General features: G+C 41.3%; 1 protein-coding gene across 4 annotated transcripts in view; it reads left to right on the top strand.

Annotated features, from left to right (window-relative positions):
* The window catches only part of ESRRB (estrogen related receptor beta), a 194117-nt gene that overhangs the window by 72873 nt on the left and 96772 nt on the right, over positions 1-24472 (top strand). For 2 of the 4 annotated variants that reach the window (XM_056850858.1, XM_056850857.1), the window contains exon 2: positions 2101-2163. The exons of the other annotated variants lie outside the window; for them this stretch is intronic. The gene's annotated coding sequence lies outside the window, so the exon portion shown is untranslated. The remainder of the gene's footprint in view (positions 1-2100; positions 2164-24472) is intronic. 4 annotated transcript variants of the gene reach the window in all.

Raw genomic sequence — 24472 nt, 5'->3', positions numbered from 1 at the left:
TGTCACTGGCAGACCAATTTAACGCCAAGGAAAGGATTTAGCTGACTTCCCTGAATAGGTTTTCTGTTGTGTGTCTGGTTCCTTTTACCAAGAGCTTGGGTAGCTTTGAATACTAAAGGACATTTTAAAGGTTTTTTTCCTTCTGATTCTACTTTTTTCATGTCAATTATTGGAAAATTATGGAAAGATCAATTTATTATTTTTTTAAGGGAAAAAACTGAACAGGGATCTTTTCATTGTATTGATTGGAAGTAATCAATAGATATTGCATTTAGCCTGAGAGAGAAGAGACTTTGGAGGAATTGTGTCAAGAGAAAGTTGCTGTGACTGAAATTTCACAGCACAGCCTCCCCCCCGCCCCAGGAGAAAATGTTGTTCTGGTCCTAATTTTCTGATCCCTTCTCACATTCATCTCTCGTCTGTCATAATTTGGTGATGTGTCTTACAAATCAACACCTTTTTATTATTGGATGGATTAAATATCATATACCTCTTCCCCCCGGTCCTGAAAACCTGAAACATTTCTGTTCTGGATACAATCACTTTAAATAATTGAGATAGGGAGGAATGGAAAGATTGTACATTTAAGCTGCTATGGAAGCAAAATTCTCTAGTGCAGTGATGATCGATGCCTTGTAAGCATGTTTAAATCAGGATGTTTTAAATTAGGGAACGAAATGCCAACAGCATATTAAGCTGGACATGCTCTTGGCATGCACACTCTGTTCTGTGTCATGGGGTAGAGAAGTGCCCATAGCAACTGTTTTGCTTAAAGAATTTAAAGGTAACCCCTTTGATGCCTTCTGTACTAACTAAAAGTAAGTTTGTTGTTATTTGTTTTTATATATGTACATATGTAGAAGAATAGTTTGTGTACCTCTAAGGTGCAAAGCACACAGCAAGCATAGGTGTCTCACGCTACCCTTGTAAAAAGTATAGTGGTAAAGGTATTTTAGATATTAATGACTTTATTGGATGGTTGTTTAGAGGTACGTCTGCGTCTATATAAGCAAAACTCACAGCATTAACTGCAGCACGTAACCAGAACAAAATCTCCTGTCCTTCCTCTTCGAAGTACATAAAAGATTACATTGGAATCACCATGTAAGACAGGGAAAGTATTTTACATGTTAAAGTTGAAATTATTACACTGATGGTGTGTAATTTTTGAGTATTAACACAGAGAAAACGTCTTGATTTATGGAAAAGTACCTTTGAGAAGTTCTTAAATGTTCATTCTCTTACCTTTGCTGTAGTAGCATGGTTTCTTAAGCTCTTTCCTGCCTCTTCGCACTAGAAAAGTTGCCTACAAAGTGGCATTTGCATCTGAGGTGCAGGTTATTTTGTCTGTCAGGGAAAAAAATTCTTTGCTCCATTGCTAGAGGTGGCTATCTGTTAGGAAATTATGCCTGTTTGCGGTGAAACACATGGTAGAATAATGTTTCATAATGTTTTTAATTGCAAATGTAATTAGCAAACAAACTGGGGAATTAAGGATCCAAAACTTTCATTGCCTGTGTAAGTCATGAAGGAATGGTCTGCGCTGTTTAACCAACTGACAACGAGTCTTGTGGTACCTTTAACTCAGCACATTTATTGTAGTGTGAGCTAGAACCCACTTTGTCATGATGCATGAGTTGTTTCACTGGCATCATGTCTGTGTTTTTTTCTGGGAATGATTACTGCTTCTAGATTTCTGCCCTGCAGTGGTAACCTTGGTACTTTTGTTACAGTTCCTTTTGCTCTGGATGCTTTTTTAGAAATAATGTCATTTTTCCCATTATGGAAAAGATGTGCTAATAAATATTAGCATGCTGAATGGCTATGTGCTCACAGGCGCTTCAGAAGGCCTTACTGTTAACTGCCACACTGAGCTTTGAACAGGCAGGTTGTAAAAAGTAACCTACGAGTATCTTGAAAGCAATGGAATCCATTCATAATAAAGTCACAAATGTTATTTGTATGTATGTATAGGGTGCTGTAGTTTGCTTTTTAATGCAAATTTCATCATGCCAGAGGTTTTCTTTTGCTCCCCTATATATGCAGTATTTAAGTTGCAGTGACATGCCATGACAAAGCTGTTTTTGTTTTGTTTTTTAGTGTGAAAGGGAATGGATTGAGCATAGAGAGAGGCGGCGTGTCTTGTCCGATTCTGCATTGCCGGTGAGGCGTTGATTTCTAGGGTATCTCCATAATCATTGTATCCTGTTTGTGGGTTGGCTGGGAGGAAGGGAAAACTCTTCTGTGTTAGGATTGTAGGCAGACGTCAGAACTCTGGACAGATCCTTCTGTCTTCCACATGTTCCTTTCTGACACAAGCAACACCATTTTTCTATGCTTTTAGAATATGCATCTGTGCCTTACAACATTGTAATGGTTAAATAGTGTTTGGGACTTTCGGCTGGGAGCATTTTGTATGTTAACACAGGAGGCACACTCTTACATGGCTTGTGATTTGGCTATATATACTTTAGCTGTGTGTGTGGGGGGGTGGTTTTTTTTTTGTTTTGTTTTTTGCTGAATATTCTTTTTACTCATATGCCAAGCCATGGCTATTTTGGGGGAGATTCCATTTTTTTTAAAGTAACATTTGTTACTTTTTTTCCAACTTTACAGCACCTTCTTATAAAAGCTGAACTGCCTTTGTGAACAGTGCTGGAGAGTATATTGCCTGCTGTCCTCTTTGTCAGAAATGTGGTCATGGTTTAAAATTGCTTTCTTTTTTGGTTTTACTTTGCATAGGATAGCTGTTATTTCTTCCCTGTAAAACTACGAGGATAATCAAGGGGTAGAAATACAATGTTCTGTCATTTCTCATTTTATTTCTAAAATAAATTTTGTAATTCTTAAGTGTGACCCATAGACCAAGTACTTAGCTTTGTTTCTCCAGAATAATTGTATGTCTGTAAAACTAAATATGCATGTAAAACAAAGCTCCACAAATGAATGGCTAAGATTTTTTTTATATGAAGCAAGTTTTCCCCCCTTTTGAAATGCATATTTACATTAAACACTGTTTGCTGTATTTGAGGGTTTTAACTGATTATTGTATGTGAGTTTAAGAATGTAGGTGTTTAAGGGCAGGAGGCTCATATATAGAAGACGTATTCACATTTTTATAAGGTGACTGGCTAGTCATGAAGGGGATTTGGGGAAGACTTTTTTCAGTTTTTGTTCACCTTCAGAATTTGATAACAAAATGGTTTCTGAGTTATGGTAGCTTTGGGTTTGATTTCCATGTTCACATCAGGTATTTGATATGTGAAAATGAATTGCTTCAACAACAGCTAATAATGATGATGACGAGAAACGGTTTAGTGAATCTTCATTCAGTATACTGCTTGTAACCCACCTCAATGCATGTTCTGCCTTTCTGGGCACTTCTGTCTTCTCTCCATCCCTTCTCCTCTTACTGCTCCATTCAACTTCTCAAGTGTTTCTATTTTTATGCTGTTTGCTTTTTTTTTTGTAGTCCAGGGAGGGAAGGGGCAGGGGTATTTTGTACTGCTATAAGATGCTGAACAGCAATTCCTGGGAAACCTAAAACCTTAATGTCCATTGCCTATCACACTTCAGTAGTCAATTTGGCATATAGGTCTCTTTTGCGCTAGATTTATCTGAAGGGAAGAGGCCCCCCTGCACCTAACTGGCTTATTATGCAGTGTGATTTGCGGACAATTGAGTGTAGTCTGCAATGCAGTTTAACCTGGGACCAGAGGCAGGGAAAAAATGTGTTGCTACTGTCCAAACTGCCTTTCAGCCCTGGAAAGTAATCCCAAGATAGGCTCTCTGATCTGATGTCTTAATAGCCTTTTAAAAAAGGGGGAGTTTACTTCAACACCTTAGAGAACTTTCCTCAGGGTTGGAGAAAGACATCCTTTTTGAGAATGACAGCAATTTGGGACTGATGCGTTTACATATTAATTTATATTTCCAAACTTAATTTAGAATAAATTTGTTTATGATTGTACTTTCTTACTCATACCATGGGCCTGTTTTAATCACACTCATAAGTCTTTGTAACACACGGGGGCACATATATCAGAGAATTTCTGCTTTGAGTTTCTATAGTGTGTATGCTCACAAGTAGTCTATGAATATGAGAATCAATATACAAGCAAATCAGTATGTGTTATGCACAGTACAAATATGCATATATGCTATCTACCTGTTTATGTCTTGTGTGGTTGCACATGTTAAAGTTGTATCTGTACAGCTCGAGCATATATCTCAAAGTATACCAATTTGTAGGAATAGGATTAAATTTAATCTTATCTCCCTTAAAAGGTGGCTCTTAGTCAATGGCTGTGGATCATAAAAGATAACAAATACAAAGTGGCTTAATATGTAAGTATGGGGCATGCATCCCTTACTAGTAGATGTAGTTTGATATGGAACAAAGAGAGCTGGAGAGCAGATAGCATTGTTTGAGAAGTTTTCAGGAGGTTTTTAAAATACTGTTAAAATTCAAGAAGATAAAAAGGTGCCAGATGTACATAACATGAACAAATCACGGTTTTGTTTTGTTAAGAATGAGGCAGGAGGACTGAGGGTGATATAAATCCAGATTTATTTATTTTTTACTTTTGTTATTTTGTTTGAATTTAATTTGGACTTTTGAGGAACTGTGAGGGTTTTTTTTGGGTGGTGGTGGTTTGTGTTTATGTGTGTGTGTTGTAAATATGCCAGTCTGGTAAATTGCCTATACATCTCTTGCACCCACAATCTTTCATGCTGGACAGATATTTGGAAAGATTGCTCTTGAATATACTTTCATGCCAATCAAGGTTTCTCTTTTTAATTCTGCAGAAGCCAACAGACAAATAGTTTCCTCTGTTTTTTGTAATTTTCATTCTGAGAGTAATACTGTGGAAAGAACCATACCCAGAAAATGTTAGTCTTTGTCCATTTTTTCCATTTCACTCAAAATTCCAAATCTTCAAGATACTTTTCTGCATTGAGGGAACTGCAGTGTGTAACAGCATGATCAATTACCCTGTGTTCAGTCCACGTATATTTGAGGAAGTAAAGTTGCAGTTGTGCAGACCGTTACTAAGGAGTAAATTCTGTTGGACTCAAAGGAACTTACTTATGAGTAAGGATTGAGATGTCTGCATTAAAAAAACCCTTAAGATACTGTTTGTAATATTTGTAATAAACTCACTTTTTTCTCCCTCCCTTTCGTTTTCTCTTCAATTATCACTAAATAGTTTAGGGAAAATAGAACAAAACATTCTTTAATTGGTGATTGAAGAATAAAAGAATCAACTGTTCTGGCTGTTCTTTTTCTGTCAGTGTGAAGCTTCTTTTACTTCAATCTGTGCACAATGTTATAGATTCAATTCCCCTGTTGGCCCAAGACTTAAAAATTAATTCATGAATAATAAAAACCAATCAGTCTTGTTGAGTTTAAGAAGGATTAGAAGAGAGGTTTCTGTGAAGAAGCAGTTATATATCTTGGTGCTGATGGTGTTGGACTATTAGATATTGTATTGGGTCTCGCTAGTTTATCAGATAACAGTACATGATTTGCAAAATACGGTTGTTATCCTGATGACTAACGAGCCTAATATTGGATGGATTAAAGGGGTCACACAGCTCAAGCCTTTTACAAGTTCCCATACCCCTTAGAGATAATTCACTTCATTTGAAAGCATTTTGAAGGTGCAGCAATTGTAAGAAAATGTATTTGTACAAGTGTCATCCTTGCTACAGTGGCTTTATTAGCTAATAGATCTTTTCACAGGGATTTAGACTTTTTAAATTCCTGTTAAAATCCATTGAGAGGTTTGGATGAACTAATAGTGTTTTCTGATCCGTACATAGTACAGTGTGTTCCATGATGTCTCTGGCCCTGGAGGCGTTGCTAACTAATACATAAGAACTGAAAAAGCAAAACAGTTTCTAAAGTCAGACCATCCCCACCATCAATTTTTTTTCATTTCTTCCTGTCCAGATAAAGTTAGAGGTAGCCAGGTTATTTTGTTTGTTTGTTTTAATAGAGTTTCTGTGCCAGTTCAGGCCTCAAGCAAGGATCCAGCTTCCTCATTACACCATAGACTGGTCAAGTTGTCCTGTGTGCCTGACCAGGTTCCCAGTCTTTTATTGCTGGACTGTTACCGCTTACCCTATTCATTTGCTTATAGTCAGGTTTATGATCTTCCTAAGGTGGCCAAGCATTTATGGTTTCCCATAACCTTCATCCCTGGTCTCTCACTTCAGTCTGTTCGTACATACGAGATCGTAAAACCGTCCCTTGGGTTTTATGTCTTGTTTAACTAATGCTGTAGCAGGGCAGGCTTTGAAAAGGCACGGTTGGGATGTCCAACCTATATTGTTGCCCTTCTGCTTGGTCTTTGCAAAGACAAATTCACCTGATGTTCTTCTTAATTACGAAGTTAGAACACATAAGAATCAAAAACACAAACAGTGTGAACTTCTAAAGCATGTTTGTAGGAGACAGAGAAAAACAATTTACTTCAGAAAGTCTAAATATAGAAGGCTGGTGAAATATTCACCTTAAACATTAAGGTGCAACAAATTTAATATTGTAGGAAATAATATATTGTGAACACCCCCTACAGGCTATAGATTAGTTTTCTGTCTTCTCTGCTTTGCCACTGATTTTAATTGGGGACATCATGTGATCAAATCTTTCATGAATTTTATCATTTGCGTGGTTGTAATCCGTTGATGGAAGTACACTTGGGTGACCTTGGGCCAGTCACTATTTCTCAGCCTAACCAATCTTACAGGGTTGTTGTGAGGATAAAATGGAGAAGTGGAGAATGATGTTGGAAGCCACTTTAAGTTCCCATTAGGAAGAAAAGCTGGGTATAAATACATACATACATACATACATAAATTGAATTTTAGAAGAGGCATTCCTTTTCATATGAGAGAGAAAGTGGAATATTTTTTTCTAAGATAGCACCTCCCACCTTTGGGGTTCTAAAGTATTAAAAATAATGAACATGAATCAGGGGCACTGTTGTACTTGACCAAAATTAATCAGTTAATTTTACTGACTGTATGGCAACATGCATCCTATTTCTTCCTATTGTCAGAAGCTGCAAATTATGGGAGTGTTATAGGCCGACTTAAGGCAGTCTAGGGGTTAGGATGGGAGGATGATGGGGACAAACTGGAGGCACTGCTTGTTCTTTTGCGGTGGGCAATCAGAGGTGATATGGTTTAGACTGGGAAGGCTGGCAGAAGAATGGCCTTACGGGGCAGCATGTTTAAATCAAACTCTGCATGGAATCTGCTTCTGCAGCAGCTGTTTTTAAGACTGAGCTATTTTCACAAGTGATGTTAAGTTAGAATACTTGTTAACATGGAACATGTCATTCGTGAATGCTCCAAATGCAAGATAAAAAGGTTTTTAAAAATTGAACATACATATAATGCATCTTTTTTCCATTCAAATTACTGATATGGGTAATGCAAAGGGAAGGGAATCAAGTCAGTTGTTAAAATGGCCTTCTGAGTCACAGCAATGTTTGTTTTACGAACAAGGCAAGCGTGTTTGTGTATGTGTGCATTTCAATGGCAAACAAGGTTGACTCTTATAAATAAAGCATAGAGGAAAAGCTGCCGTTGCTCAGCATTTCTGTATCTAGGTATGCATTTAGTGTAGTGTGAAGCAAGCTTGGTTTTTTTTTTTTTAATATATAAGAGATATTGGGCAAAGACGTGTGACTAACAATGCCATCCAGAATCACACCATTCTGAGCCGATCTACTTCAGTGGAGTTAGAAGAGTGTAGCTCTGCTTTGGAATTTCACCACAAGCCCATTCATTGCTGCTTCGGCAGGCGCAGGCCAGCCGCTGCTTTTGGAACTCCTCAGAATAGTTCCTATTGCTTCACTTCGTGCCGCAACAGCCACAGAGTGCAAATGTAGAACTCTACAGCCCCCTACAGGACTTGGTTGACACTCAGCAACACATGCGGTTAGTGTCTCCCCCTCCCCCTCAGAACAAGGAAGCATGGATGCCTTGAGTTGCAGTTGGAGGGTCACTTGCAGTGTTTTCATTAACTGAGAGTTAATGAAATTACATTGTGGTTTGAAAGGTAAAATGCCAATTCCTCTGTCATATATTCCCGATTGTTTAATCCTTGTGTCAAGCATAGAATCATGATGCCCGAGTTGGGTACAAATTAGGTTCTCTTTGCTGATTTCTCTGGGCCATTTCAGGATTCTGCCCTGTTTTTTGAAGTGGTGCAGTCTCGTTTTGCCTGGTATAAGTAATAAGACTCTGTAAACAGGAGCCTTGACTATGATTGCCTTTACTTGTTTGTAAAAAACTGCACTTAGCAATCATGTATGTATAGAATAAATGGAATATCTTATAATCTATCTAGATTCATTTTAATATCAACAAAACTTGGGCTTCCTCCCCTTCTGTCTCTCCAGAGGCAAATTATTTCTACGTTCAAGTGATCCCATTGTGCAGAGATATTTTTAACTGATTTTTTTGTCATTTTTTTTGTTTTCCAAAATTTTTGTTACCACGTTAAAAAAAATTTCTACCTTTGTTCCTTACACTCTTCATTTAATTCACATATTACTGGATTTTAATCAAGTTTACGTAAACCACCAAGTCTACGTAAACCAAGTCTACGTAAACCACCTGATAACTTCTGCTGCTTTCAAAGTTTCTGTTTATAACAATGTGATATTGTAACTCCATATGAATCTTTGCTGAATGACAGGATCTTTCTGGTAGGCAACTTTAACTTTTTTTTAGCCATGTCACATTCTAGGGGTGTAGTTGGCTTTGTCTCTAATTTGAACACTCAGTTTTTGTCCTACTGGTTTTTCTGTTTCTGAATTGCATCAATATTGGCTGAATTAGCAACACATTTTGCTACTTAATATTTCTATTACTTAAATTATTTTATTATATTCCTAAATAATGCTAAATAAGTACCACTAGTTTATATTGATTAACCTGCATAAGTTGTTTGTAATCAGTCTCTTCTTAAACTAGTATACAACTCCAGCAACGTATATTTGAATTTTTTATTCCACTAACTGGTTCAACAGGGCGCTGTTATTTTAATCCAGTTTTTCTTTACCTTTCCCATTAAATGAAGCAGTTGAATGTTTACTATTTTAGTATCTTTATTGAACCAGTTAATAAATTTTAATTACATTTTTCTTCTCAGGCAAGTTGTCAATTTTTAAAGAGGATACACTTTCCCCTCAAAAGAGATTGGAATTTTTCTTTGTAATTCTTTTCCCCATTCCCAAATGAAACATTTTGTTATAATTTGGTCAAAATGAAAACAGTGAGGGTTAATTCCCCCCCGCAATGCTTTATTATGACAGGAAATATTTATATACCACATTTAAACACAATTTCCCCTCTTATATAATGTAAGCAAAAATGTATGGGAATGAGAATTTTCCCTCTCCTGTTAAGGTATTTATAGAGGGGAAATTGGATTAGAAGCAAGAATAAAATGGAATGTGTGGGATTTTATGAAAACTGTTTCAGGACAAAATAGAAATGGACAGGTGATCTTAGGAAAGTGTAAGGTATTGTGTTAAATGATGAAAACTCAATCACCACTGCATTGCATACGTCCCCTAATTTCTGAGCCTTAACAAAAATAGCCGACAAACTGAGTTCAAGTTAGTTTGCTACAGCCACAAGGAATTTACTCAAATAGTAGAGACTGGAATTTAAAGTATTCCCATGAGATTTTGTACTGGAAAATTCTGTTATGTTATTCTCAATGCAATTTTAACTATGTAGATTTCTTCTGCATGCCAGTGACTATACTTCTCGTTTAATTACACATTACAGGCCCTAATAGGGTGTTGAAGTGGATACTTCTCACAATGGGAAATCAATTGTGATAAAAACCCATTTATTCACAATAGAATTTCTGGTGCTTTCTGATGATACCAAATTCTGTTGATTGTAAGACCTTTCAAAGATTAATTCTTTACCGTCCTAAGAAAAATCTGTCATATTCTGCATCTTGGTATCACTGCCGTACAAATAACAAGTACTTTGGAGTCAGTTACTGTACCTAAAAATATATGACCCATAAAGTGATTTCAGTGCTATTATAGCAAAATATTATGTAGAATAATCTGACTGAATTACCACATTGCTGAGATTCAGCAAATGAACATTCCTAACCTCAAATCTGCACATTTATTTATTTTAAAAAGCTTGAGGGATGCTTCCATTGTTACTGTTCCTTGCTTGTTCTCTGAGGACATGAGTAGAGAAGAGTCTAAAATAAAATTCCACCCCCAGAGTGTTTGAAATGTCAGAAGTCTGAAATTCAGATTTGCTTAAGGGTTGTGTTGAAATTATGATGATACTTCTTTTCTACTTTGTATACCTCAGAGTGGTAAGCTGCAGTACTGCAGTCCAAGCTCTGCTCACAACCTGAGTTCGGTCCCAACAGTAGTTGGTTTCAGGTAGCCGGCTCAAGGTTGACTCAGCCTTCCATGCTTCCGAGGTCGGTAAAATGTGTACCCAGCTTGCTGGGGGCAAAGGAAAGATGACTGGGGAAGGCACTGGCAAACCACCCCGTAAACAAAGTCTGCCTAGTAAACGTCGGGATGTGACGTCACCTCATGGGTCAGGAATGACCTGGTGCTTGCACAGGGGACCTTTACTTTAAGGGGGAAAACAACATCTAAATCTGCTTTTATGCCTTGATCTTTAGTCTTACTGAGTTTCTCCAGCCCCATGTGTCCCAGAATCATATCAATCTAAGAATTAGCAAAATAAAGCAAAGTATGCAAAGGGGATGGGGCAAGAGAATGAGCAGGGTTGTGAACTGCAAGTTTAAGGTGTTGTAGTACATGCATCTTCTGGCGCTGTAACACCTATATTTGAGGATATTGTCAGGGCTGTAAGTGTAATATATATGAATTCTGATGCCACAGAAGTAATTTTAATAATAGTAAATGCAATGAGAAATCATCATTAGAAGTTTCATCCCACAATCACAGTAGAACAGGGATGAGTTTGAGCTTTTCTCCTGTAGTCTGAATGAACATAAGAACATTAAGAAGAGCCCTTCTGGATCAGACCAGGGGTCCCTCTAGTCCAGCATTTTTTCTCCCACAGTGGTCAAGCAATTCCTCTGGAGGACCAGCAACACTCTGTAGAACCTTCTGTGGAGTTTTAGGCTGATAGAATCCTGTCAATTCCAGCTTTCTGGTCTTCATAAAACAATGTACTACATAGTATCAAACATTAATACAATTAATTAAAATAAATAATAAAAGTGTGTGGGAGAATTAAAAGAAAACCCAAGTTTGCTTTTTTTTACCTATTTAGATGGCTGTAAGCGACTTTTCAGGAGCTCCGTGTCGCAGAGTGGTAAGCTGCAGTATTGTAGTTTAAGCTCTGCTTACGACCTGAGTTCAATCCCAACAGAGGTTGGTTTCAGGTAGCCGGCTCAAGGTTGACTCAGCCTTCCATCCTTCCGAGGTCGGTAAAATGAGTACCTAGCTTGCTGGAGGTAAAGGGAAGATGACTGGGGAAGGCACTGGCAAACCACCCCGTAAACAAAGTCTGCCTAGTAAACGTCGGGATGTGGCGTCACCCCATGGGTCAGGAATGACCGGGTGCTTGCACAGGGGACCTTTACCTTTTTAAGCAACTTTTTAAAAGATAAAGGTTGACTCATGGGTTAAAAAAAACCCCTCACAATCCTTTAAAACAGGCAAAATATTTTCCTGGAAGGCCACTTTGAGAAAAAGGTGGAAAGTTGAGACCTCAAAATCTCACGCACAAAAGGAGGTATCAAGACTTGGTATTCTATTCTCTCTTTCCATTATTCTGTTGTTGGGCTGGTAACATTGGCAGTGGTGGAGAAGGCAAATGACACCCCTCTGTGGCCAGATATGGCCCAGGAGGCTCCCAGTTGCTGACCACTTATGCCAGTATTGGAAAGCACAAGATAGTCATTTTGCAAACTCTGCCAGATGCATTTATTGACTCAGATCACCAGCTGCTTCTTTCAGAGTTCAGGATTCATGCTTCCAGTGCATGAAACAATTCCTTCAGTCCTTTGGGAGTAATTTGGAGTGTGTTGGAGGAAGCTCTAGAGTAGCAACTAGTGAGTAGTTTGCATTACCAAAAAGCACAGAGGACAAAAATGCCAAATGAGGTGTGAGAGGAGATGAAGTGTGAACTCGCTGAAGCTGCAAAGAATGTAATTTTTTAAAAAGAGGAACTTAGATAAGCAAATGCCGATTTATACATTAAGAAAAAACAACATCTAAGAGCTGGAAGTTAGCAGGTAAAGACTGTTGCCCATGAGCTAGGCTTGTGGGCTTCTCTGTGGCACTGGACTGTCCCTTGTTGAAAACAGGATGCTGGTCTAGATGGACCACTAGTCTGATTCCAGCTTGTTTACTCTTAAGACCTTTTAAATGTGCAGTAGGCTATATTATGTTGTCCCTGTCATGATACTACCATGAAAGATATTTGGTTGGATCCTACCAGCTTTTTCACTCGATTTTACTTGATTGGAAAATTAAGGGAATCTAAATCTTAAACTGGAGGACCCCTTCCTTGAGAGGAAGAGCACATCCATAACAGAGAGGCTTAAGATCCATAACATTTGATGTTGGACCATCAGACTGTGCCCATCATATGAAATGTACAGAGAAAGGTGCTGAACAAGATGAGCTACCTGCCCCTTTGAATCTGAATCGATATCCCTGCAGCAGGAGCTCTAGTTCAGTTCTTCAATGAAGAAAATTAACAGCATATGAACAAGACAAAATAACAATTGAGAGAAGTAAAAGCTGTGAAATGCTTTTTATGTTTGAGGCTAAAAGAAGAAACAGACATTGGTAAAATAATTGATGGAAGCTGATAATCACTCCTGCGTAGGTCTCAAGAAAAATAAGAATTAAAAGGTTGAGAGCATGATGCACTCTTCATTTAAGTAGCACACTTTATTCACTACTACACTGTTGGAAGAGAAATTGGTCATTTATGCATGGGTACTTGGACTCACATTCACCCCCTTTCTCACTCAGTTGTTTCCTGGAGTTCTGCATGAGTTTTCCGTCCATTAGAAATGGCCTCCCTGCCAGCCCTCACAATGTCCGGGTCTTCCCACTCCTCTGTTAACTTGACTCTTCTCTCTCCCCTGATCTCAGCCCGGCTGAAATCTCCATACAGAAGGCAAAGCATTGGACACAGAGGCGTGGCTTTTTTCACAGCCAATCACAAAACAGCAAGTAAAAAGGCGGGGATTCAAATGCTTCCTGCTTCCTCTGAGCTCTTTCTGAGCAAAAGAAAGGCTTTTAAAAACCAAGTCTTGGATTTCTCCCCACCCCTTTCTTTCAGATTGCTCCGTTTTTTGTTTTTGTTTTGTTTTTCTGTTCTTAAAATGCTTTTTTGTGCAGCAATTGGTTTTTTGGGGGGGGGGATTTTGTCTCACAGTGAGCACTGTGAAGTAAGCCAATTACAAAACAGCATTTAAAGGGGCAGGACTTGAATTGAGCTTGGAGACTGCTGGTGCAGAGATTCCCAAATGGAAAGTGTGGGTCCAGCCAGCAATGAACCTCAGGTAAAACTCCCATGCATAAATGACTATAGTGGATTCAGGATCGAACCTTGATATAATGACTAAAGATTATATGTTCCCACAGAGGTGGCTCACACATTTTTGAAACCTGTTAGTTTACTTAGTATTAGAGGATTAAAAAACTGTACCAAGGAAAATGGAGTGTCATCACCCCAGTTTGAGGTTGTGACATGGATTGTGAGGTATGAAGGAAGGAAGACTGAGAAAGCAAAGGGTCTCAGGCATAGCTGACCCTGACTACGTAATACCCCACAAATAATCATCTCTGCATCTTGATTGTGAAAGTCTGAAACAATCTCTCCTTTGGAGATCCAGGCAGTTGTTGGGGAAGGATCAGTCCCTGGTGTCTCCAAATCCAATTCCAGTCTAAGATTTGGCATTCATTATTTTGAGACATAGGTAGGATACAAGCTTTCTTCTTTATTCCACCTCACAACCAATTCCATCATTCACAAAATTCATGTGGTATAATAAGGCCAAGCCAAAATTCATGCATGCGTGAGCATTTTCATGGACATTTCCCCCTCTGTGCAAATGCCCATTCTGTCAGTGTTTTTTAAAAAAGGCTGAAAACATGGGAGCCAGAAAGACATTGGGACCTGCTGCTGATCATCAGAAAATGTTTGTTGGAAGATGGTTTTAAAGTCGCTAAATAAATCCCAAGATTGTTTGCAGTCGTTCACTGTCTGACTAAATTTTGAAAGGCACTGGTTTCAGAAGGGAACTTCACATTAGCAAACATCATGTGGCCGAATGAGTGGAATGTACTATGAAAATGCCTTAACTGTGGAGAGAAGCCAAGTGGAGGGGTTGCCCTACAAATATCTTGAGGTCCCTTGGGGCAGCTGTGCCAGGCATCACACATAGGGGGATGTAGCATCAATTCTGACATATGGTATTGTGTTTCAGTGTTTGAAATTAGATCATTTATTGTTCCCAGACAGTCACACTGATTAGTGAAACTATAATCCCAGGCCAAGAGAGACTTCAGTTCTTTGGGATTGCTCTCCACTTACTGGGGCATTGTCTTCTGTGAAGGGATCTGCTCCTACTGTCATGTTTGACCTGCACATTTAATCAACATATAGTTAATGAATTCCTTTCTGTCTCCTCTCTCATATCCCTAAGCAGTCCAATAACATGGCTGATAAATCCATCACCATGGTCTCCATTCAGGCTATTACCCAGCCAGGACTTCCAAGGAATACTTACTGGCTCAGCTTATGTTCTTGATAGACACTGTTGCCAGCCCCCCACCCCAAATCCCACTAAGCTGAGGGCGAAAACCCTCTGAGCAATTTAAGGATCCCACTTGCTGAAGGAGCACAGTACTTTTCAAGTGAAACCAACAGTATTGGGGGGTGTATTTCAATTGTGAAGACATAGACTACAATCTTAAGGATACCTCCCTGGGAGTAAGCCCCACTGCATAAAATGGGACTGACTTCTAAGTAGATCTGCTTAGGATTGGCCCCTTAACATATTGCTTTATTGAATTCTGACGTCAAATGTTGATTGTTTCCAAAAAGACTGTGTGCATATCCAATTTCAGACTTTGGGAAAAATGATATGGTGCAAAAAGAAGGAGCAGGGAGGCTCAAATGGACATTTAGCCCCTGGGACTCTCACAGTCTTTAAAAGAGCATGTTTAGTTTTGTGAATATTTACATCTGCTTGATTATTCATCAAGCAAGGACAGAGTGTTTGTTTCCAGCAGAACAGCTTTCGGAGTTCAGCTAATATTATTGTGTGACCAAAAGGGCCTTCTGGTTTCCAAGAGGCACCAAACAGCAGCACTCAGTAAAATTAATAACAATGAAAGCACATTATAGAATTCATCAATCTTTTGATTCCGACATTGGAGTGATGCAGTATGGTCTCCTTAGGTTACATAAGGACCATCACTTTCATTACAATACCCCTGTGCTCCCCCTTTTCAGGGAAGGGTTGGAACTCATTCTCCTGCAATGTTAGGGGCAAGAAGGTTTGGGAAATAAGCTTATCCAAGAACAGAATAGTACAACAACAACAACCCCCAAATCTAGACAAGCTATTAGAAACTTTCATAGTGTCACTACAAGCCAGTTCAGAGTTTAAAAATGAAATATGAGAACTAATTAATCTACCGTATTTTTTGCTCCATAAGACACACTTTTTTCCTCCTCAAAAGTGAGGGGAAATGTCCGTGCGTCTTATGGAGCGAGTGCCGGCTGGGCGCGTGCGCGTCGGGACGGCGCGAGCCAGCGTTCCCCGCCTTGACGGCCAGCTGGGAGGCGGGCGGGGCCACACAGAGTGAGCTGGCGCATACGCCCAGCTGGTTGTGTGGCCCCACCCGCCTCCCAGCTGGCCGTCGGGGCGGGGAACGGCAGCTCGCGCTGTCCCGACGCGCATGCACCCAGCCGGCTCTATGCGCCCCGCTTGCCTCCCAGCTGGCCATCGGGGTGGGGAACGCCGGCTCGCGCCGTCCTGACGCACACGCGCCCAGCCGGCATTCGCTCCATAAGACAAGTTTTTAGAGGAGGTGCGTCTTATGGAAAGGTGCGTCCTATGGAGCGAAAAATACGGTACATCCTTATTTAATGGCCTATAGTAGGTTTTTTTAAATAGTTTAAATTTAGTGGTCATGAATGTGAGGCTCTGTTATTGCTAGCCAGAAGCAGCATATAGCAAATGAACTGCCCCTCTGCATTCTAAGTCTACAGCAGCTTCAGGTATAAAATAACCCCCAATATCTAAACTTTGGTTATCCAAGGCAGCAAGGCACCTGTATTTGGAAATCGATCTGATTGAACAAAGCAGGACTTACTTGGAAGTTAACATGCATAGGATGGTGCAGCAAATCGCACTGCTATCTGAATTCATTTTGTATATGTCATGCAGACCCATGGCAAGGTCATAGTAGGTATGTAAATACTTCTGATTACTCATTTTGCCTTTCTGAAAAATATTAGACTTGCATCTCAGGCCCCTGTTATCCTGCTAAAATTAAACTCACCCCTCTGAATAGAATAGACTGGCAAATACATATTCTTTTACTTGGTTCTCTAGCATCCCTAAGGCATAATAAAATGGATAAAAGATATACTTCATGTAATGTACATCATTTACTGTCAAAAGCCATCATTCATATAGGCAGGCCGTGTAACTCCTTTGAAAGAACCATAGGAATACATAGAGAATAAGATGAGCAAATGTTTATTTTTACTATTATTACATATTTGTATTAAATTAGCCACTGAGCTCTGTTGTGATTTATGTTATTAGAAACACAGATAAAAACCTGCCCCATAGGTTGGAAAACTAAAAAAGAGTGTGTTCCATAAAGACATATTCCAGTGGGGTAGCCTTGTTCGTTTGCGGCAGCCCCCCCCCAAAAAAAAAAGACTCAAGTGGCATTTGAAAAGACTGTTTGTGGCATTAGCTTTCGTGAGTCAGAACTCACTTTTTCAGATGGATGCATTTCAGATGCCACAGGACTCTTTGCCTGCATTGAGATATCATGACAAGTTCATTAAACAGGTTTGTGCACACCTTTCATAAACACCGATTGTTCTCTGTACTCACGTGCCCCCCCCTCCCCTACTCATTTCCCCTCTTACATATGGAGGATGAAGACTTGACCAAACACGTCATGATTTAATGGAGCCCTGCTGGCTGAATGGAGGCACCTCTGCAACCTGAAGTGTGTTTTCTCCCACAAGCTGGAATTCTAATGTGATTTAACTGTGACTCAGTATCGCAGTTTGAGTGGAGGCAAGCAAACTCCAATTTGCTGAGGCACCTGCAAGTTCAGGCATCATAGCGAACTGGAAATTGATGACATTGAGAAGTGTTCATTCAAGCTCCATGTGGAAGAGGACGAGAATGGTGGGAGGAGCAAGGGGACGTCACAGTCATAGTGAATATATTGTGTTCATGCACGGTGCTGACACACATGTTTAACGACAGTTTGTTGTGATGTCTGAATCCAGCCAGAGAGTCTTGTGGCATCTAAAGACTAATCTATGAAGTTGCTGGCCCCACCCTGTACTGTTGCTACTGAGAGGCAGGGGTTGTGAGCCTTTGAACTCTAAGGCTGTTCCTCATCAGAGGCATGAGCCTTTGGCACAGAATGAAGGGCAAAAGCCAAAGGCTCTTAATCTAGACATTGGGCTTGGGACCCTGTAAGAAACTATGAAGTTTTTACATTCCTGTGTGTGATACTGCTTTTGGCTTTGGTAGACACTAGGTCAGGCCTGTAAGCTCCAGGATCCATCAACACACAAAGGAAATTCCAGGGTGAAAGACTCCACTTAGAAGGTGACAATGAATGCTCAAAGCCCATTTCCAGTCACCTGCAGGGAATGTGCCATGTTTGTTTTCCTCCCTGAGAACAAGATGAACTTCACTTGTTAAAAGTGTAAGTGGATAGGACTCTTAGAAGAGAAGATTTGGAGCTTGGAGGAAGGGATTGCTACTCTTCATGAGATCAAGGAAGGGGAGGATTTCATTAACAGAAGCCTTGAGGTCCTTGGGGAGACCAGTCAAAGGGACTACAGAGTGGTTAACTTCTCTAACGAGTAACACTATTATGGATGGAGTCTGCTACAGACTGCCTGACCAGTGTGGGGAGGTGGATCCTGCCCTCCGTGAGCAGCTTGACAAGCAACATGGATTTGTAGTTATGGGTGACTTCAACTTCCCTGATGTGTGCTGGGAGACAAACTCTGCTAAGTGTCCAGAGTCATGCAATTTCCTGCCCTGCCTGGCTGACAACATCCTTTTTCAAATGGTGGAGGAACTATGAGAGGCCATAACTTGATATTAACAGACAAGAGTTGTCAATCTGCAAGCATCTGAAGGACAACTTGGTGAAGTCAGCACGGATTAGTCCCCAACATGTTTTGCCAGACCAACCTCATTTCCTTCTTTGATCAAGGATCAAAAAGACCAAGCCCTACAAGGAAAGGCTGAGGGACTTGGCAATGTTCAGTCTAGAGAAGAGGAAGTTGCTGAGGAACATGATCGCTCTCTTTAAATATTTGAAAGGCTGTCATAGGAGGGCAGGGAGCTGTTCATGTTGGCAGCAGAAGATAGGACTTGCAATAATGTATATAAATTATGGGCGAACAGGTACCAGCTGGACATTAGGGGAAGTTTTTTTTACAGAGTAGTTCAGCAGTGGAATTGGCTGTCTAGGGAGGTGGGGAGCTCCCCCTCACTGGCAGTCTTCACTGGCCAGCACTGGTCAGCTGACCGCAACACCGAGTTCATCCTTAGCACAGCATGCAGGATTTTGCTGCCGGACGGTTAAACCTTTTTCCTTGGGGGTTTTATTTGTCACCAAAGGTGTTTTTCTGTATGACAGGGCCACCTTGTATTATTTAAACTTACCGTATATACCCGTGTATAAGCCGACCCGCGTATAAGCCGAGGTGCCTAATTTCTCCCCAAAAATGGGGAAAAATTAGGCACCCGCGTATAAGCCGAGGGTCGGCTTATAACCCCTCCCCCCCCCGCAGGCTTACCTGGGCTCTCGGCAGCAAGCGGCGTGGGCCTGGCGGCGGTGGCGACACGGCCGGGCGATGGCCGGGGCAGCCTCCCTGCAGCTGCAGAAGGCCGCCCCAGGCCGCTCTCGGCCGCGAGAAGCGGCGGCGCGGCCGGGCGAGGGCCGGGGCAGCCTCCCTGCAGCTGCAGAAGGCCGCCCCAGGCCGCTCTCGGCCGCGAGAAGCGGTGGCGCGGCCGGGCGAGGGCCGGGGCAGCCTCCCTGCAGCTGCAGAAGGCCGCCCCAGGCCGCTCTTGGCCGCGAGAAGCAGCGGTGTGGCCGGGCGAGGGCCGGGGCAGCCTCCCTGCAGCTGCAGAAGGCTGCCCCAGGCCGCTCTCGGCAGCAGGAAGCGGCGCGGGCCCAGCGGCGGCGGCAGTAAGTTCCCTCCTCCCTCTTCCCCTACCCTACCGTATTGACCCGCGTATAAGCCGAGTTCGGCTTTTTCAGCCCTTTTTGGGGGCTGAAAAACTCGGCTTATACGCGAGTATATACGGTAATAAGAAAGTGTAAAGAATTGTTCTTTAAAATTGATAACGGTTGAAAAGACTTGTACACGTTGATGTTGATGCCTTAGAGTTTGATATTATTGAATACATTTAAGGGTACAGTGGCTGTGTACTGAGATTTCTTTCCTTAGGGATTTGCACTACCTTATATCAGTACACATTGTGTTTATAGTCTTCAAGCAGCGGCTGGACAAACACTCATCAGGGATGTTTTAGGCTGATCCTGCATTGAGCAGGGGGTTGGATGAGGTGGCCTGTATGGTCCCTTCCAACTCTATGATTCTAAAAAAGTTAAATGCTGAAAGAATGTATATTGTTTGTTTCAAATGGTTGTAGTTTTGTGAGTATGCAGATAATGTGAGAATATGCAATAGAGAGTGTGATTCATAAGTTGATTTGTTGAAAGCATGACCTATTCTGGAATGGTTAACAAAAATTTCAGAACAGCTTTGAGATGTGATGAAACTGCAATATTGGACTTGAATTTTTTTTTTTTAATGGCAATGAGCCTGTCTTCATAGATAGCAAGTCTGGAGGCTAGCTGCTACTCAGAGCAAGAAGGATTGCATATTATATGTTACCATGCATTGGGTACAAATCCATTTTGCTTTTGCTGACAGTATTGTGATCTCAGTATAATATGCAGGCAAGAGATAAAATGTGCTATATTGAATATTTAATGCTGGCAGATAGAATTTAGTGGGCGACCATCTCAATTGTGATGCTGCCATTGACTTCAGTATGGAAAGTCAGGGAAAGCATCTTAGAAATTGCAAGAATGTGTTAACAACACAGCATGGAAGCTCTCTTACTCTTCTAGTCTAAAGAGAGCAGCAAAGTCTCTTACTCGTCTAGTCTAAAGAGAGCCAGCGTAGTGTAGTGGTTAAGAGAGGTGGTTTGGAGCGGTGGACTCTGATCTGGAGAACCGGGTTTGATTCCCCACTCCTCCACATAAGCGGCAGACTAATCTGGTGAACAGGGTTTGTTTCCCCACTCCTACACATGAAGCCAGCTGGATGAGCTCGGGCTAATCACAGTTCTCTTAGAGCTCTCTCAGCCACACCTACCTCACAGGGTGTCTGTTGTGAGGAGGGGAAGGGAAGATGACTGTAAGCCGGTTTGAGTCTCCCTTAAGTGGTAGAGAAAGTCAGCATATAAAAACCAACTCTTCTTTTTCTTATTTGCCTCTTCTGCTCATAACTCCTCTTCTTCCTCTTCTTCCTCCTCTTCCTTAAGTGAACACTGGAGGCCTTTGAAAAACTACTTTTTTTTCTCCCCATTTGTTCAAGGCGCTTAATGCAGCAAGCATAGTTCTACTCTGCTGTAGGTTAGGTAAAGGTAAAGGTCCCCTGTGCAAGCACCGGGTCATTCCTGACCCATGGGGTGACGTCACATCCCGACGTTTCCAAGGCAGACTTTGTTTGCGGGGTGGTTTGCCAGTGCCTTCCCCAGTCATCTTCCCTTTACCCCCAGCAAGCGAATGTGACTGGCCAAGGTTACCAATGAGCTGGGTGGCAGAGTGGGGATTTGCAGCTGGGCCTCACGTTCGTATTCTGGTTCTAGCTGCTACTTGTCTAGCCTCAGGAGGTGGGGGCACCGGAAGAAAGGCCTCCAAGGATGACTGGCATGGTTCCATGGGTTCATATGGGAATAGGTGGTCCTTCAGGTATGCTGTCCCCAAGCCATATAGGGCTTTAAAGGTTAATACCAAAACCTTAATTTAGACCAGGAAACAAATTTGGAACCAGAAACAGTTATGTTTTCCACTGATCTTTGGCAATCCCCTCTTCAATAATGTCAATTTCCAGAGGGTCATGAATTCTGCAAACAATATCATACAGGGACAAGCTCAGGAAACTCCATGGCTGGAACAGCTCTTTGGAAGCTCTAATGTACATGCCCAAGGAAGCTACACAGTGCTGGATGGAACAGCTGTGTAGTACCCTGCTGATCCCAAAGGCATATGGCAGAAGAGGGAGTAGTAAGGTCTCTAAGTGCTCCCTCCTTCTGAGTTTAGATGGGTGGCAACCAAATACAGGGCCTTCTCCATTTTGGCTCCAAGATTATGGAACTCATCTGTCCCGTTCTGTCATTGTCTTTCACCAGTGGGTAAATACTTTGTTTTGTCTGGTGTTCCGTCAGTGGCCCCTCCTTCCTGTCCCATGTTTTAATTTTTTTTCTGTGTTTTTGCACATGTACTGTATTTTAGTTTTGGCTTTAATTTGTTTGCTGGTCTGTTTTTATAATGTTATGTTTTTCATTGTCAGCTGATTTGGTGGCTTGGATTGGACACAAAGATATAAAAAGATATAAAATAAACAGGGGAAGCTCCCCCCCCCCCCACTCTTGGGTCAAGAAAGCCATGCAGTTCCCAAGTTTGCCCCCAAAGGGCCAAACCCAGGGAAGTACCTCAGACCAAGTAAGAGATATCGTTCAGTCACATTATAGGCCATTACCTTCCAGTCCATCAGATTGCGGCTGTGGGTGAATCTAAAGAAGGGTGAGGGGATGGGGCTGCTGCTGGTCCTGTGAGCTATGGGGAGGGCTTCCACAGCATATATATTAAAAGGGAGTCTGTCGACACTGGTGGTAGCACAGGAAAAAAACAATGGACAACATATCTTAATTAGGGCAACCAAGTATCTTGAACTGGGTTTTCAGTAAAGTCATCACTATAAGCAGTGGTTGGGAATAAGCTTTGGAAGGCAGTGCCTTGCACTAATCTAGGCTCTGAAGACCCAAAACTATCTGCTGAATCAATTGCAGTGGCCCTCTTTGTCAAAGAACACAGTGAAAGAAGACTCCCTGATAGCATACTTTGCAATATTTTGATTCTCTATCCTAAACATGGTTATATACATGTCTGAGCATCATCTGCCCTGTTCTCGGCATGTCCGTTTGCTGTAGTGTATTCTTCCAAGTAGGGGTACATTCCTGGAAACCTTTGCCTATGGCATAGCAGACTGATGGGCTTTGACTCCATCTACCTCTCTTCCCTTGGATCCATACAAGCATTGCAATAGGAAGCTGGAGTTGGCAGTGCTTGCTCCTTTCAGGGCTGGCATTGGATGGGCACAGCCTGCAACATAAAATTGAGACTGTGTGGCCTTGATAACCCATGCTTGGGAATCCGAAGGAGCCAAAGGGCTTCTCACTTCCATCACAGCCAATAAAACCATTTCATTAGGCTGGAAAGGTTAATTGCACTGAAAGCTGGCAGCATCTTCGATGCATGGTTGTTGTAAAACTACAGCACAGCAGGAGGGCCGAAATCAACACAAAGGGGACAGGACTTGAGTGCTTTCAGTAGAAGCAAAGCCAACTTCACTCAATCCCAGCTATTGTGTAAGAACAAACTCTTGAAATATAGTAGAAACAGAAATAAACAAAACTCTAATCCTTCTTTCCATTTCCCTTACTTTTGCATCACTCCTGCTGACTTTTCCTGCTTCATTTTTGCTTTCATTTTATATCTTTGCAATCCATTTTTTTGGAGGGGGGAATCCAACTTGAGAAAACTGGTTGTTACAGATGCTTAGTTTCAAGGGTTCCTTGACCAATTTAAAACTGGTTCAAACCTGGAGGTATAGGCATGGATACCCTTGCTTCAATTGTCTTCCTTTTCGTACTAATCTGTGACCAAAGTAGGATTGCCAACCTCCAGGTGGGTGCCTGGAGATCTCCCAGAATTACAAATGATCCCAGCCTACAGGGATCAATTCCCCTGGAGAAAAAGGCTGCTGTGGAGGGTGGACTCTATGGCATTGAGTCTAAGACACTTCCATGCCCCAGACCTTACCCTCCACACGCTCCAATCCCAAATGTACAGGTATTTTCCAACCCAGCATTGGCAACCCTAGACACAAGTAATTTGCTTGCGCATGGCCAAATAGCCACACTTTAGGCAAAACTCCTCTGTAGGCAAAAGAGTCCCTAGTACAATCACAACTATACAGTTCTCACAAACTTGCAAGGAAACCTCAACAGTTTAATCAATTTCCAGTAAGTTTAAATTTGCAGTGTAGGGTAGGCTGTTGAACACTTAAACTGTTTCTAAACCAATATAACTGTCATGGCTTTTTTCAAGGAACTCTGGCCATAGTAGTCATGTAAGGGAATTTTATAATGAAAGCATTGAATCGAATTTAATGTTGTACCCATATGTCATAACATAAACATCAGCTATAGACACACACAAGAGCATACCATAAGTAAATAACATTAAAACATATCAAAATACAAGTATAAACTATAACTCCTATCCAATCACCATTTAAAATACACCAAGTACTCAATACAGCTTAAAACTTAAAGGGACAGTTTAAATAAAAGAAGAGGAGTTGGTTTTTGTATGCCAACTTTCTCTACCACTTAAGGAAGAATCAAACCCGCTTACAATCTTCTTCCCTTCCCCTCCCCACAACAGACACCCTGTGAAGTAGGTGAGGCTGAGAGAGCTCTAAGAGAGCTGTGAGTAGCCCAGGTTACCTAGCTGGCTTCACATGTAGGAGTGGGGAAACCAAGGATTTTGTCTAATTACAGACAACTTTCAGTTCTGCCCTTTGTGAGTAAAGCAACTGAGTTATGTGGTGGCAGAGCAACTCCAGGGCTCCTGGATGATTCATCTGCCATCGATCTCTTTCAGTTGGGCTTTTGGCCTGGTTATGACACAGACAGCTTTGATTGCTCTGGTGGATTACATTTGCCTTCGAGTTGACAAGGACAAAACCACCTTGTTACGCTTTTTAGATCTATCTGATGGTTTTGAGTTTTGATACAGTTGACTTCACAGTTCTGTTGAGATGCTTGGAATGCAGAGCTGGCATTGAAGGGACAAATTCTTAAGTTGTTTTCGTC

The sequence above is a fragment of the Euleptes europaea genome, chromosome 6 (genome assembly GCF_029931775.1).
Source record: "Euleptes europaea isolate rEulEur1 chromosome 6, rEulEur1.hap1, whole genome shotgun sequence".
NCBI lineage: Eukaryota > Metazoa > Chordata > Lepidosauria > Squamata > Sphaerodactylidae > Euleptes > Euleptes europaea.
This window is presented reverse-complemented; position numbering and strand designations above follow the sequence as displayed.